The sequence below is a fragment of the Colletes latitarsis genome, unplaced genomic scaffold, assembly GCF_051014445.1.
Source record: "Colletes latitarsis isolate SP2378_abdomen unplaced genomic scaffold, iyColLati1 scaffold0002, whole genome shotgun sequence".
NCBI classification, from domain to species: Eukaryota; Metazoa; Arthropoda; class Insecta; order Hymenoptera; family Colletidae; genus Colletes; species Colletes latitarsis.
Window position 1 is genome coordinate 10,096,941 of NW_027488365.1, and position 17,739 is coordinate 10,114,679.

Genomic DNA, 17,739 nt, shown 5'->3' on the forward strand with positions numbered 1-17,739 from the left:
GTAATGTGGTACCACGCTGAAACAGTCAATTAAACCTGGTTTCGATCAATATTTTAGAGGATAACGCAAGTTAGATCTGGGATGGGTCTGGGATTTGACCTCATCAGACTCATACTTTCGCACCCTTCACGTACTCGTTGAACAGATACTGGGTTATTTTCTTGTTTGGATCACATAGTAATGTGGTACCACACTGAAACTGTCGATTAAACCAGGTTTCGATCAATATTTTTGAGGATAACGCATGTTAGGTCTAGGTTAGGCCTGGGATTTTCACTCATCAGGCTCATTCTTTCGCATATTACACATACTTGATGGCTAGATCCTGGGCTTTTTCTGGATTGGATCACGTAGTAATGTGGGACTACACTGAAACAATCAATTAAACCTGGTTGCGATCAATATATTAGAGGGTAACGCATGTTAGGTCTAGGTTAGGCCTGGGATTTTCACTCATCAGACTCATTCTTTCGCATTCTTCACATACTTGTTGAACGGATCCTGGGTTTTTTCTGGTTTGGATCACGTAGTAATGTGGTACCACACTGAAACAGTCAATTAAACCCGGTTTTGATCAATATTTTAGAGAATAACGCACGTTAGGTCTAGGTGAGCCCTGGGATTATCACTCATCAGACTCATACTTTCGCATTCTTCACATACTTGTTGTACTGATCCTGGGTTTTTTCTGGGTTGGATCACGTAGTAATGTGGTACCACACTGAAGCAGTCAATTAAACCTGGTTTCGATCAATATTTTGGAGGATAACGCAAGTTAGGTCTGGGATAGGTCTGGGATTTGACCTCATCAGACTCATACTTTCGCACACTTCACATACTCCTTGAACAGATCCTGGGTTATTTTCTGGTTTGGATCACACAGTAATGTGGTACCAAACTAAAACAGTCGATTAAACCAGGTTTCGATCAATATTTTGGAGGATAACGCATGTTAGGTCTAGGTTAGGCCTGGGATTTTCACTCATCAGACTCTTACTTTCGCATTCTTCACATACTTGTTGAACGGATCCTGGGCTATTTCTGGATTGGATCACGTAGTAATGTGGTACCACACTGAAACAGTCAATTAAACCTGGTTTTGTTCAATATTTTAGAGAATAACGCATGTTAGGTCTAGGTTAGGTCTGGGATTTTCACTCATCAGACTCATACCTTCGCATTCTTCACATACTTGTTGAACGGATCCTGGGCTATTTCTGGATTGGATCACGTAGTAATGTGGTACCACACTGAAACAGTCAATTAAACCTGGTTTTGATCAATATTTTAGAGAATAACGCATGTTAGGTCTAGGTTAGCCCTGGGATTATCACTCATCAGACTCATACTTTCGCATTCTTCACATACTTGTTGAACGGATCCTGGGTTTTTTCTGGTTTGGTTCACATAGTAATGTGGTACCACACTGAAACATTCAATTAAACCTGATCTTGATAAATATTTGAGAGGATAACGCATGTTAGGTTTGGGTTAAGTCTAGGATTTGCCCTCATCAGGCTCATACTTTCGCATATTTCTCATACTTCATGGCTAGATCCTGGGTTTTTTCTGGTTTGGATCACGTAGTAGTGTGGTGCCACACTGAAACATTCCATTAAACCTGGTTTGGATCAGTATTTTAGAGGATGACGCATGTTAGGTCTAGGTTAGGTCGGGGATTTTCACTCATCAGACTGATACTTTCGCATTCTTCACATACTTGTTGAACGGATCCTGGGTTTTTTCTGGTTTGGATCACGTAGTAATGTGGTACCACACTGAAACAGTCGATTAAACCTGGTTTCGATTAGTATTTTAGAGGATAACGCAAGATAAGTCTGGGATAGGTCTGGGATTTGACCTCATCAGACTCATCCTTTCGCGTTTTTCACATACTTGTTGAACAGATCCTGGGTTTTTTCTGGTTTGGTTCACGTAGTAATGTGGTACCACACTGAAACATTCAATTAAACCTGATCTTGATAAATATTTGAGAGGATAACGCATGTTAGGTTTGGGTTAAGTCTAGGATTTGCCTTCATCAGGCTCATACTTTCGCATATTTCTCACACTTGATGGCTAGATCCTGGGCTGTTTCTGGATTGTATCACGTAGTAATGTGGTACCACGCTGAAACAGTCAATTAAACCTGGTTTCGATCAATATTTTAGAGGATAACGCAAGTTAGGTCTGGCATAGGTCTGGGATTCGCCCTCATCAGACTCATATTTTCGCATTCTTCACATACTTGTTGAACGGATCCTGGGTTTTTTCTGGTTTGGATCACGTAGTAATGTGGTACCACACTGAAACAGTTGATTAAACCTGGTCTCGATCAATATTTTAGAGGATAACGCATGTTAGGTCGAGGTTTGCCCTGGGATTATCACTCATCAGACTCATACTTTCGCATTCTTCACATACTTGTTGACCGGAACCTGGGTTTTTTCTGGTTTGGTTCACGTAGTAATGTGGTACCACACTGAAACATTCAATTAAACCTGATCTTGATAAATATTTGAGAGGATAGCGCATGTTAGGTTTGGGTTAAGTCTAGGATTTGCCCTCATCAGGCTCATACTTTCGCATATTTCTCATACTTCATGGCTAGATCCTGGGTTTTTTCTGGTTTGGATCACGTAGTAGTGTGGTACCACACTGAAACATTCCATTAAACCTGGTTTGGATCAGCATTTTAGAGGATGACGCATGTTAGGTCTAGGTTAGGTCGGGGATTTTCACTCATCAGACTGATACTTTCGCATTCTTCACATACTTGTTGAACGGATCCTGGGTTTTTTCTGGTTTGGATCACGTAGTAATGTGGTACCACACTGAAACAGTCGATTAAACCTGGTTTCGATTAGTATTTTAGAGGATAACGCAAGATAAGTCTGGGATAGGTCTGGGATTTTACCTCATCAGACTCATACTTTCGCGTTTTTCACATACTTGTTGAACAGATCCTGGGTTTTTTCTGGTTTGGTTCACGTAGTAATGTGGTACCACACTGAAACATTCAATTAAACCTGATCTTGATAAATATTTTAGAGGATAACGCATGTTAGGTCTGGGATAGGTCTGGGATTTGCCCTCATCAGACTCATACTTTCGCACACTTCACATACTCGTTGAACAGATTCTGGGTTTTTTCTGGTTTGGATCACGTAGTAGAGTGGTACCGCAATGAAACAGTCCATTAAACCTGGTGTGGATCGATATTTTAGAGGATAACGCATGTTAGGTCTAGGTTAGCCCTGGGATTATCACTCATCAGACTCATATTTTCGCATTCTTCACATACTTGTTGAACGGATCCTGGGTTTTTTCTGGTTTGGATCACGTAGTAATGTAGGACCACACTGAAACAGTCAATTAAACCTGGTTTCGATCAATATTTTAGAGAATAATTCATGTTAGGTCTAGGTTAGCCCTGGGATTATCACTCATCAGACTCATACTTTCGCATTCGTCACATACTTGTTGAACGGATCCTGGGTTTTTTCTGTTTTGGTTCACGTAGTAATGTGGTTCCACACTGAAACATTCAATTAAACCTGATCTTGATAAATATTTGAGAGGATAACGCATGTTAGGTTTGGGTTAAGTCTAGGATTTGCCTTCATCAGGCTCATACTTTCGCATATTTCTCATACTTGATGGCTAGATCCTGGGCTGTTTCTGGATTGTATCACGTAGTAATGTGGTACCACGCTGAAACAGTCAATTAAACCTGGTTTCGATCAATATTTTAGAGGATAACGCAAGTTACGTCTGGCATAGTTCTGGGATTCGCCCTCATCAGACTCATATTTTCGCATTCTTCACATACTTGTTGAACGGATCCTGGGTTTTTTCTGGTTTGGATCACGTAGTAATGTGGTACCACACTGAAACAGTTGATTAAACCTGGTCTCGATCAATATTTTGGAGGATAACGCATGTTAGGTCTAGGTTTGCCCTGGGATTATCACTCATCAGACTCATACTTTCGCATTCTTCACATACTTGTTGACCGGATCCTGGGTTTTTTCTGGTTTGGTTCACGTAGTAATGTGGTACCACACTGAAACATTCAATTAAACCTGATCTTGATAAATATTTGAGAGGATAGCGCATGTTAGGTTTGGGTTAAGTCTAGGATTTGCCCTCATCAGGCTCATACTTTCGCATATTTCTTATACTTCATGGCTAGATCCTGGGTTTTTTCTGGTTTGGATCACGTAGTAGTGTGTTACCACACTGAAACATTCCATTAAACCTGGTTTGGATCAGTATTTTAGAGGATGACGCATGTTAGGCCTAGGTTAGGTCGGGGATTTTCACTCATCAGACTGATACTTTCGCATTCTTCACATACTTGTTGAACGGATCCTGGGTTTTTTCTGGTTTGGATCACGTAGTAATGTGGTACCACACTGAAACAGTCGATTAAACCTGTTTTCGATTAGTATGTTAGAGGATAACGCAAGATAAGTCTGGGATAGGTCTGGGATTTGACCTCATCAGACTCATACTTTCGCGTTTTTCACATACTTGTTGAACAGATCCTGGGTTTTTTCTGGTTTGGATCACGTAGTAGTGTGGTACCACACTGAAACAGTCCATTAAACCTGCTTGCGATCAATATTTTAGAGGATAACGCGTGTTAGGTCTGGGTTAGGTCCAGGATTTGCCCTCATCAGGCTCATTCTTTCGCATATTTCTCAAACTTGATTGCTAGATCCTGGGCTTTTTCTGGATTGCATCACGTAGTAATGTGGTACCACACTGAAACATTCAATTAAACCTGGTCTTGATAAATATTTTCGAGGATAACGCATGTTAGGTCTGGGTTAGGTCTAGGATTTGCCCTCATCAGGTTCATACTTTCGCATATTTCTCATACTTCATGGCTAGATCCTTTGCTTTTTCTGGATTGTATCACCTAGTAATGAAGTACAACACTGAAACAGTCAATTAAACCTGGTTTCCATCAATATCTTAGAGGACAACGCAAGTTAGGTCTGGGATAGGTCTTGGACTTGCCCTCACCAGGCTCATACTTTCGCGTTTTTCACATACTTGTTGAACAGATCCTGGGTTTTTTCTGGTTTGGATCACGTAGTAGTGTGGTACCACACTGAAACAGTCCATTAAACCTGGTTTGGATCAATATTTTAGAGGATAACGCATGTTAGGTCTAGGTTAGATTTGGGATTTTCACACATCAGACTCATACATTCGCATTCTTCACATACTTGTTGAACGGATCCTGGGTTTTTTCTGGTTTGGATCACGTAGTAATGTGGGTCCACACTGAAACAATCAATTAAACCTGGTCTTGATAAATATTTTAGAGGATAACGCATGTTAGGTCTGGGATAGGTCTGGGATTTGCCCTCATCAGACTCATACTTTCGCACACTTCACATACTCGTTGAACAGATTCTGGGTTTTTTCTGGTTTGGATCACGTAGTAATGTGGTACCACACTGAAACAGTCGATTAAACCTGGTTTCGATCAATATTTTAGAGGATAACGCATGTTAGGTCTAGGTTAGGCCTGGGATTTTCACTCATCAGGCTCATTCTTTCGCATTCTTCACATACTTGTTGAACGGATCCTGGGTTTTTTCTGGTTTGGATCACGTAGTAATGTAGGACCACACTGAAACAGTCAATTAAACCTGGTTTCGATCAATATTTTAGAGAATAATTCATGCTAGGCCTAGGTTAGGTCTGGGATTTGCTCTCATCAGGCTCATTCTTTCGCATATTTCTCATACTTGATGGCTAGATCCTGGGCTTTTTCTGGATTGCATCACGTAGTAATGAAGTACAACACTGAAACAGTCAATTAAACCTGGTTACCATCAATATCTTAGAGGACAACGCAAGTTAGGTCTGGGATAGGTCTGGGATTTTCACTCATCAGACTCATATTTTCGCATTCCTCACATACTTGTTGAACTGATCCTGGGTTTTTTCTGGTTTGGATCACGTAGGAATGTGGTACCACACTGAAACAGTCGATTAAACCTGGTTTCGATCAATATTTTAGAGGATAACGCAAGTTAGGTCTGGGATAGGTCTGGGGTTTGACCTCATCAGACTCATACTTTCGCACACTTCACATACTTGTTGAACTGATCCTGGGTTTTTTCTGGTTTGGATCACGTAGTAATGTGGTACCACACCGAAACAGTCAATTAAACCTGGTTTTGATGAATATTTTAGAGAATAACGCATGTTAGGTCTAGGTTAGCCCTGGGATTATCACTCATCAGACTCATACTTTCGCATTCTTCACATACTTGTTGACCGGATCCTGGGTTTTTTCTGGTTTGGTTCACGTAGTAATGTGGTACCACACTGAAACATTCAATTAAACCTGATCTTGATAAATATTTGAGAGGATAGCGCATGTTAGGTTTGGGTTAAGTCTAGGATTTGCCCTCATCAGGCTCATACTTTCGCATATTTCTCATACTTCATGGCTAGATCCTGGGTTTTTTCTGGTTTGGATCACGTAGTAGTGTGGTACCACACTGAAACATTCCATTAAACCTGTTTTGGATCAATATTTTAGAGGATGACGCATGTTAGGTCTAGGATAGGTCGGGGATTTTCACTCATCAGACTCGTATTTTCGCATTCTTCACATACTTGTTGAACGGATCCTGGGTTTTTTCTGGTTTGGATCACGTAGTAATGTCGGACCACACTGAAACAGTCAATTAAACCTGGTTTCGATCAATATTTTAGAGAATAATTCATGTTAGGTCTAGGTTAGCCCTGGGATTATCACTCATCAGACTCATACTTTCGCATTCGTCACATACTTGTTGAACGGATCCTGGGTTTTTTCTGGTTTGGTTCACGTACTAATGTGGTACCACACTGAAACATTCAATTAAACCTGATCTTGATAAATATTTGAGAGGATAGCGCATGTTAGGTTTGGGTTAAGTCTAGGATTTGCCCTCATCAGGCTCATACTTTCGCATATTTCTCATACTTCATGGCTAGATCCTGGGTTTTTTCTGGTTTGGATCACGTAGTAGTGTGGTACCACACTGAAACATTCCATGAAACCTGGTTTGGATCAGTATTTTAGAGGATGACGCATGTTAGGTCTTGGTTAGGTCGGGGATTTTCACTCATCAGACTGATACTTTCGCATTCTTCACATACTTGTTGAACGGATCCTGGGTTTTTTCTGGTTTGGATCACGTAGTAATGTGGTACCACACTGAAACAGTCGATTAAACCTGGTTTCGATTAGTATTTTAGAGGATAACGCAAGATAAGTCTGGGATAGGTCTGGGATTTGACCTCATCAGACTCATACTTTCGCGTTTTTCACATACTTGTTGAACAGATCCTGGGTTTTTTCTGGTTTGGATCACGTAGTAGTGTGGTACCACACTGAAACAGTCCATTAAACCTGCTTGCGATCAATATTTTAGAGGATAACGCGTGTTAGGTCTGGGTTAGGTCCAGGATTTGCCCTCATCAGGCTCATTCTTTCGCATATTTCTCAAACTTGATTGCTAGATCCTGGGCTTTTTCTGGATTGCATCACGTAGTAATGTGGTACCACACTGAAACATTCAATTAAACCTGGTCTTGATAAATATTTTCGAGGATAACGCATGTAAGGTCTGGGTTAGGTCTAGGATTTGCCCTCATCAGGCTCATACTTTCGCATTCTTCACATACTTGTTGAACGGATCCTGGGTTTTTTCTGGTTTGGATCACGTAGTAATGTGGGTCCACAGTGAAACAATCAATTAAACCTGGTCTTGATAAATATTTTAGAGGATAACGCATGTTAGGTCTGGGATAGGTCTGGGATTTGCCCTCATCAGACTCATACTTTCGCATTCTTCACATACTTGTTGAACGGATCCTGGGTTTTTTCTGGTTTGGATCACGTAGTAATGTAGGACCACACTGAAACAGTCAATTAAACCTGGTTTCAATCAATATTTTAGAGAATAATTCATGCTAGGTCTAGGTTAGGTCTGGGATTTGCTCTCATCAGGCTCATTCTTTCGCATATTTCTCATACTTGATGGCTAGATCCTGGGCTTTTTCTGGATTGCATCACGTAGTAATGAAGTACAACACTGAAACAGTCAATTAAACCTGGTTTCCATCAATATCTTAGAGGACAACGCAAGTTAGGTCTGGGATAGGTCTGGGATTTTCACCCATCAGACTCATACTTTCGCATTCCTCACATACTTGTTGAACTGATCCTGGGTTTTTTCTGGTTTGGATCACGTAGGAATGTGGTACCACACTGAAACAGTCGATTAAACCTGGTTTCGATCAATATTTTAGAGGATAACGCAAGTTAGGTCTGGGATAGGTCTGGGATTTGACTTCATCAGACTCATACTTTCGCACACTTCACATACTTGTTGAACTGATCCTGGGTTTTTTCTGGTTTGGATCACGTAGTAATGTGGTACCACACTGAAACAGTCAATTAAACCTGGTTTTGATGAATATTTTAGAGAATAATTCATGTTAGGCCAGACCTAACATGGTTAGGTCTAGGATTTGCCCTCATCAGGCTCATACTTTCGCGTTTTTCACATACTTGTTGAACAGATCCTGGGCTTTTTCTGGATTGCATCACGTAGTAATGAAGTACAACACTGAAACACTCAATTAAACCTGGTTTCCATCAATATTATTGAGGATAACGCATGTTAGGTCTAGGTTAGCCCTGGGATTATCACTCATCAGACTCATACTTTCGGATTCTTCACATACTTGTTGACCGGATCCTGGGTTTTTTCTGGTTTGGTTCACGTAGTAATGTGGTACCATACTGAAACAGTCAATTAAACCTGGTTTTGATCAATATTTTAGAGAATAACGCATGTTAGGTCTAGGTTAGGTCTGGGATTTTCACTCATCAGACTCATACCTTCGCATTCTTCACATACTTGTTGAACGGATCCTGGGCTATTTCTGGATTGGATCACGTAGTAATGTGGTACCACACTGAAACAGTCAATTAAACCTGGTTTTGATCAATATTTTAGAGAATAACGCATGTTAGGTCTAGGTTAGCCCTGGGATTATCACTCATCAGACTCATACTTTCGCATTCTTCACATACTTGTTGAACGGATCCTGGGTTTTTCCTGGTTTGGTTCACGTAGTAATGTGGTACCACACTTTTTTTTTTTTTTTTTTTTTTTTTTGTCGTGGGGAAAATCTTCTAAAGACTCCCTCCCACCTCCTTGGGGAGAGGTGGGAGGGGTGTGTGGGATTCCCCGCGCACGTACAACGACAGACGCGGGACCTACCCACTAAAATCCCCACGGTGACACTTCGGCACGCTTTGGGAGGATACCGGGAATCGCTCGAAGCATTCTTCCGGTATCCTCCCCGTGCCATGTGGTACCACACTGAAACATTCAATTAAATCTGATCTTGATAAATATTTGAGAGGATAACGCATGTTAGGTTTGGGTTAAGTCTAGGATTTGCCTTCATCAGGCTCATACTTTCGCATATTTCTCATACTTGATGGCTAGATCCTGGGCTGTTTCTGGATTGTATCACGTAGTAATGTGGTACCACGCTGAAACAGTCGATTAAACCTGGTTTCGATCAATATTTTTGAGGATAACGCATATTAGGTCTAGGGTAGGCCGGGGATTTTCACTCATCAGACTCATACTTTCGCATTCTTCACATACTTGTTGAACGGATCCTGGGTTTTTACTGGTTTGGATCACGTAGTAATGTGGTACCACACTGAAACATTCAATTAAACCTGGTCTTGATAAATATTTTAGAGGATAACGCATGTTAGGTCTGGGTTAGGTCTAGGATTTGCCCTCATCAGGCTCATACTTTCGCATATTTCTCATACTTCATGGCTGGATCCTGGGCTATTTCTGGATTGGATCACGTAGTAATGTGGTACCACACTGAAACAGTCAATTAAACCTTTGGTTTTGATGAATATTTTAGAGAATAATTCATGTTAGGCCAGACCTAACATGGTTAGGTCTAGGATTTGCCCTCATCAGGCTCATACTTCCGCGTTTTTCACATACTTGTTAAACAGATCCTGGGCTTTTTCTGGATTGCATCACGTAGTAATGAAGTACAACACTGAAACACTCAATTAAACTTGGTTTCCATCAATATTATTGAGGATAACGCATGTTAGGTCTAGGTTAGGCCTGGGATTTTCACTCATCAGACCCATACTTTCGCATTCTTCACATACTTGTTGAACGGATCCTGGGCTATTTCTGGATTGGATCACGTAGTAATGTGGTACCACACTGAAACAGTCAATTAAACCTGGTTTTGATCAATATTTTAGAGAATAACGCATGTTAGGTCTAGGTTAGGTTTGGGATTTTCACTCATCAGACTCATACTTTCGCATTCTTCACATACTTGTTGAACGGATCCTGGGTTTTTTCTGGTTTGGATCACGTAGTAATGTGGTACCACACTGAAACAGTCCATTAAACCTGCTTGCGATCAATATTTTAGAGGATAACGCGTGTTAGGTCTGGGTTAGGTCCAGGATTTGCCCTCATCAGGCTCATTCTTTCGCATATCTCTCAAACTTGATTGCTAGATCCTGGGCTTTTTCTGGATTGCATCACGTAGTAATGTGGTACCACACTGAAACATTCAATTAAACCTGGTCTTGATAAATATTTTCGAGGATAACGCATGTTAGGTCTGGGTTAGGTCTAGGATTTGCCCTCATCAGGCTCATACTTTCGCATATTTCTCATACTTCGTGGCTAGATCCTTTGCTTTTTCTGGATTGTATCACGTAGTAATGAAGTACAACACTGAAACAGTCAATTAAACCTGGTTTCCATCAATATCTTAGAGGACAACGCAAGTTAGGTCTGGGATAGGTCTTGGACTTTCCCTCACCAGGCTCATACTTTCGCGTTTTTCACATACTTGTTGAACAGATCCTGGGTTTTTTCTGGTTTGGATCACGTAGTAGTGTGGTACCACACTGAAACAGTCCATTAAACCTGGTTTGGATCAATATTTTAGAGGATAACGCATGTTAGGTCTAGGTTAGATTTGGGATTTTCATTCACCAGACTCATACTTTCGCATTCTTCACATACTTGTTGAACGGATCCTGGGTTTTTTCTGGTTTGGATCACTTAGTAATGTGGGTCCACACTGAAACAATCAATTAAACCTGGTCTTGATAAATATTTTAGAGGATAACGCATGTTAGGTCTGGGATAGGTCTGGGATTTGCCCTCATCAGACTCATACTTTCGCACACTTCACATACTCGTTGAACAGATTCTGGGTTTTTTCTGGTTTGGATCACGTAGTAATGTGGTACCACACTGAAACAGTCGATTAAACCTGGTTTCGATCAATATTTTAGAGGATAACGCATGTTAGGTCTAGGTTAGGCCTGGGATTTTCACTCATCAGGCTCATACTTTCGCATTCTTCACATACTTGTTGAACGGATCCTGGGTTTTTTCTGGTTTGGATCACGTAGTAATGTAGGACCACACTGAAACAGTCAATTAAACCTGGTTTCGATCAATATTTTAGAGAATAATTCATGCTAGGTCTAGGTTAGGTCTGGGATTTGCTCTCATCAGGCTCATTCTTTCGCATATTTCTCATACTTGATGGCTAGATCCTGGGCTTTTTCTGGATTGCATCACGTAGTAATGAAGTACAACACTGAAACAGTCAATTAAACCTGGTTTCCATCAATATCTTAGAGGACAACGCAAGTTAGGTCTGGGATAGGTCTGGGATTTTCACCCATCAGACTCATACTTTCGCATTCCTCACATACTTGTTGAACTGATCCTGGGTTTTTTCTGGTTTGGATCACGTAGGAATGTGGTACCACACTGAAACAGTCGATTAAACCTGGTTTCGATCAATATTTTAGAGGATAACGCAAGTTAGGTCTGGGATAGGTCTGGGATTTGACCTCATCAGACTCATACTTTCGCACACTTCACATACTTGTTGAACTGATCCTGGGTTTTTTCTGGTTTGGGTCACGTAGTAATGTGGTACCACACTGAAACAGTCAATTAAACCTGGTTTTGATGAATATTTTAGAGAATAATTCATGTTAGGCCAGACCTAACATGGTTAGGTCTAGGATTTGCCCTCATCAGGCTCATACTTTCGCGTTTTTCACATACTTGTTGAACAGATCCTGGGCTTTTTCTGGATTGCATCACGTAGTAATGAAGTACAACACTGAAACACTCAATTAAACCTGGCTTCCATCAATATTATTGAGGATAACGCATGTTAGGTCTAGGTTAGGCCTGGGATTTTCACTCATCAGACTCATACTTTCGCATTCTTCACATACTTGTTGAACGGATCCTGGGCTATTTCTGGATTGGATCACGTAGTAATGTGGTACCACACTGAAACAGTCAATTAAACCTGATTTTGATCAATATTTTAGAGAATAACGCATGTTAGGTCTAGGTTAGGTCTGGGATTTTCACTCATCAGACTCATACCTTCGCATTCTTCACATACTTGTTGAACGGATCCTGGGCTATTTCTGGATTGGATCACGTAGTAATGTGGTACCACACTGAAACAGTCAATTAAACCTGGTTTCCATCAATATTATTGAGGATAACGCATGTTAGGTCTAGGTTAGGCCTGGGATTTTCACTCATCAGACTCATACTTTCGCATTCTTCACATACTTGTTGAACGGATCCTGGGCTATTTCTGGATTGGTTCACGTAGTAATGTGGTACCACACTGAAACATTCAATTAAACCTGATCTTGATAAATATTTGAGAGGATAACGCATGTTAGGTTTGGGTTAAGTCTAGGATTTGCCTTCATCAGGCTCATACTTTCGCATATTTCTCATACTTGATGGCTAGATCCTGGGCTGTTTCTGGATTGTATCACGTAGTAATGTGGTACCACGCTGAAACAGTCAATTAAACCTGGTTTCGATCAATATTTTAGAGGATAACGCAAGTTAGGGCTGGCATAGGTCTGGGATTCGCCCTCATCAGACTCATATTTTCGCATTCTTCACATACTTGTTGAACGGATCCTGGGTTTTTTCTGGTTTGGATCACGTAGTAATGTGGTACCGCCCTGAAACAGTTGATTAAACCTGGTCTCGATCAATATTTTAGAGGATAACGCATGTTAGGTCTAGGTTTGCCCTGGGATTATCACTCATCAGACTCATACTTTCGCATTCTTCACATACTTGTTGACCGGATCCTGGGTCTTTTCTGGTTTGGTTCACGTAGTAATGTGGTACCACACTGAAACATTCAATTAAACCTGATCTTGATAAATATTTGAGAGGATAGCGCATGTTAGGTTTGGGTTAAGTCTAGGATTTGCCCTCATCAGGCTCATACTTTCGCATATTTCTCATACTTCATGGCTAGATCCTGGGTTTTTTCTGGTTTGGATCACGTAGTAGTGTGGTACCACACTGAACCATTCCATGAAACCTGGTTTGGATCAGTATTTTAGAGGATGACGCATGTTAGGTCTAGGTTAGGTCGGGGATTTTCACTCATCAGACTGATACTTTCGCATTCTTCACATACTTGTTGAACGGATCCTGGGTTTTTTCTGGTTTGGATCACGTAGTAATGTGGTACCACACTGAAACAGTCGATTAAACCTGGTTTCGATCAATATTTTAGAGGATAACGCATGTTAGGTCTAGGTTAGGCCTGGGATTTTCACTCATCAGGCTCATACTTTCGCATTCTTCACATACTTGTTGAACGGATCCTGGGTTTTTTCTGGTTTGGATCACGTAGTAATGTAGGACCACACTGAAACAGTCAATTAAACCTGGTTTCGATCAATATTTTAGAGAATAATTCATGCTAGGTCTAGGTTAGGTCTGGGATTTGCTCTCATCAGGCTCATTCTTTCGCATATTTCTCATACTTGATGGCTAGATCCTGGGCTTTTTCTGGATTGCATCACGTAGTAATGAAGTACAACACTGAAACAGTCAATTAAACCTGGTTTCCATCAATATCTTAGAGGACAACGCAAGTTAGGTCTGGGATAGGTCTGGGATTTTCACCCATCAGACTCATACTTTCGCATTCCTCACATACTTGTTGAACTGATCCTGGGTTTTTTCTGGTTTGGATCACGTAGGAATGTGGTACCACACTGAAACAGTCGATTAAACCTGGTTTCGATCAATATTTTAGAGGATAACGCAAGTTAGGTCTGGGATAGGTCTGGGATTTGACCTCATCAGACTCATACTTTCGCACACTTCACATACTTGTTGAACTGATCCTGGGTTTTTTCTGGTTTGGATCACGTAGTAATGTGGTACCACACTGAAACAGTCAATTAAACCTGGTTTTGATGAATATTTTAGAGAATAATTCATGTTAGGCCAGACCTAACATGGTTAGGTCTAGGATTTGCCATCATCAGGCTCATACTTTCGCGTTTTTCACATACTTGTTGAACAGATCCTGGGCTTTTTCTGGATTGCATCACGTAGTAATGAAGTACAACACTGAAACACTCAATTAAACCTGGCTTCCATCAATATTATTGAGGATAACGCATGTTAGGTCTAGGTTAGGCCTGGGATTTTCACTCATCAGACTCATACTTTCGCATTCTTCACATACTTGTTGAACGGATCCTGGGCTATTTCTGGATTGGATCACGTAGTAATGTGGTACCACACTGAAACAGTCAATTAAACCTGGTTTTGATCAATATTTTAGAGAATAACGCATGTTAGGTCTAGGTTAGGTCTGGGATTTTCACTCATCAGACTCATACCTTCGCATTCTTCACATACTTGTTGAACGGATCCTGGGCTATTTCTGGATTGGATCACGTAGTAATGTGGTACCACACTGAAACAGTCAATTAAACCTGGTTTCCATCAATATTATTGAGGATAACGCATGTTAGGTCTAGGTTAGGCCTGGGATTTTCACTCATCAGACTCATACTTTCGCATTCTTCACATACTTGTTGAACGGATCCTGGGCTATTTCTGGATTGGTTCACGTAGTAATGTGGTACCACACTGAAACATTCAATTAAACCTGATCTTGATAAATATTTGAGAGGATAACGCATGTTAGGTTTGGGTTAAGTCTAGGATTTGCCTTCATCAGGCTCATACTTTCGCATATTTCTCATACTTGATGGCTAGATCCTGGGCTGTTTCTGGATTGTATCACGTAGTAATGTGGTACCACGCTGAAACAGTCAATTAAACCTGGTTTCGATCAATATTTTAGAGGATAACGCAAGTTAGGTCTGGCATAGGTCTGGGATTCGCCCTCATCAGACTCATATTTTCGCATTCTTCACATACTTGTTGAACGGATCCTGGGTTTTTTCTGGTTTGGATCACGTAGTAATGTGGTACCACCCTGAAACAGTTGATTAAACCTGGTCTCGATCAATATTTTAGAGGATAACGCATGTTAGGTCTAGGTTTGCCCTGGGATTATCACTCATCAGACTCATACTTTCGCATTCTTCACATACTTGTTGACCGGATCCTGGGTTTTTTCTGGTTTGGTTCACGTAGTAATGTGGTACCACACTGAAACATTCAATTAAACCTGATCTTGATAAATATTTGAGAGGATAGCGCATGTTAGGTTTGGGTTAAGTCCAGGATTTGCCCTCATCAGGCTCATACTTTCGCATATTTCTCATACTTCATGGCTAGATCCTGGGTTTTTTCTGGTTTGGATCACGTAGTAGTGTGGTACCACACTGAACCATTCCATGAAACCTGGTTTGGATCAGTATTTTAGAGGATGACGCATGTTAGGTCTAGGTTAGGTCGGGGATTTTCACTCATCAGACTGATACTTTCGCATTCTTCACATACTTGTTGAACGGATCCTGGGTTTTTTCTGGTTTGGATCACGTAGTAATGTGGTACCACACTGAAACAATCGATTAAACCTGGTTTCGATTAGTATTTTAGAGGATAACGCAAGATAAGTCTGGGATAGGTCTGGGATTTGACCTCATCAGACTCATACTTTCGCGTTTTTCACATACTTGTTGAACAGATCCTGGGTTTTTTCTGGTTTGGATCACGTAGTAGTGTGGTACCACACTGAAACAGTCCATTAAACCTGCTTGCGATCAATATTTTAGAGGATAACGCGTGTTAGGTCTGGGTTAGGTCCAGGATTTGCCCTCATCAGGCTCATTCTTTCGCATATTTCTCAAACTTGATTGCTAGATCCTGGGCTTTTTCTGGATTGCATCACGTAGTAATGTGGTACCACACTGAAACATTCAATTAAACCTGGTCTTGATAAATATTTTCGAGGATAACGCATGTTAGGTCTGGGTTAGGTCTAGGATTTGCCCTCATCAGGCTCATACTTTCGCATATTTCTCATACTTCATGGCTAGATCCTTTGCTTTTTCTGGATTGTATCACGTAGTAATGAAGTACAACACTGAAACAGTCAATTAAACCTGGTTTCCATCAATATCTTAGAGGACAACGCAAGTTAGGTCTGGGATAGGTCTTGGACTTGCCCTCACCAGGCTCATACTTTCGCGTTTTTCACATACTTGTTGAACAGATCCTGGTTTTTTTCTGGTTTGGATCACGTAGTAGTGTGGTACCACACTGAAACAGTCCATTAAACCTGGTTTGGATCAATATTTTAGAGGATAACGCATGTTAGGTCTAGGTTAGATTTGGGATTTTCATTCATCAGACTCATACTTTCGCATTCTTCACATACTTGTTGAACGGATCCTGGGTTTTTTCTGGTTTGGATCACGTAGTAATGTGGGTCCACACTGAAACAATCAATTAAACCTGGTCTTGATAAATATTTTAGAGGATAACGCATGTTAGGTCTGGGATAGGTCTGGGATTTGCCCTCATCAGACTCATACTTTCGCACACTTCACATACTCGTTGAACAGATTCTGGGTTTTTTCTGGTTTGGATCACGTAGTAATGTGGTACCACACTGAAACAGTCGATTAAACCTGGTTTCGATCAATATTTTAGAGGATAACGCATGTTAGGTCTAGGTTAGGCCTGGGATTTTCACTCATCAGGCTCATACTTTCGCATTCTTCACATACTTGTTGAACGGATCCTGGGTTTTTTCTGGTTTGGATCACGTAGTAATGTAGGACCACACTGAAACAGTCAATTAAACCTGGTTTCAATCAATATTTTAGAGAATAATTCATGCTAGGTCTAGGTTAGGTCTGGGATTTGCTCTCATCAGGCTCATTCTTTCGCATATTTCTCATACTTGATGGCTAGATCCTGGGCTTTTTCTGGATTGCATCACGTAGTAATGAAGTACAACACTGAAACAGTCAATTAAACCTGGTTTCCATCAATATCTTAGAGGACAACGCAAGTTAGGTCTGGGATAGGTCTGGGATTTTCACCCATCAGACTCATACTTTCGCATTCCTCACATACTTGTTGAACTGATCCTGGGTTTTTTCTGGTTTGGATCACGTAGGAATGTGGTACCACACTGAAACAGTCGATTAAACCTGGTTTCGATCAATATTTTAGAGGATAACGCAAGTTAGGCCTGGGATAGGTCTGGGATTTGACCTCATCAGACTCATACTTTCGCACACTTCACATACTTGTTGAACGGATCCTGGGTTTTTCCTGGTTTGGTTCACGTAGTAATGTGGTACCACACTTTTTTTTTTTTTTTTTTTTTTTT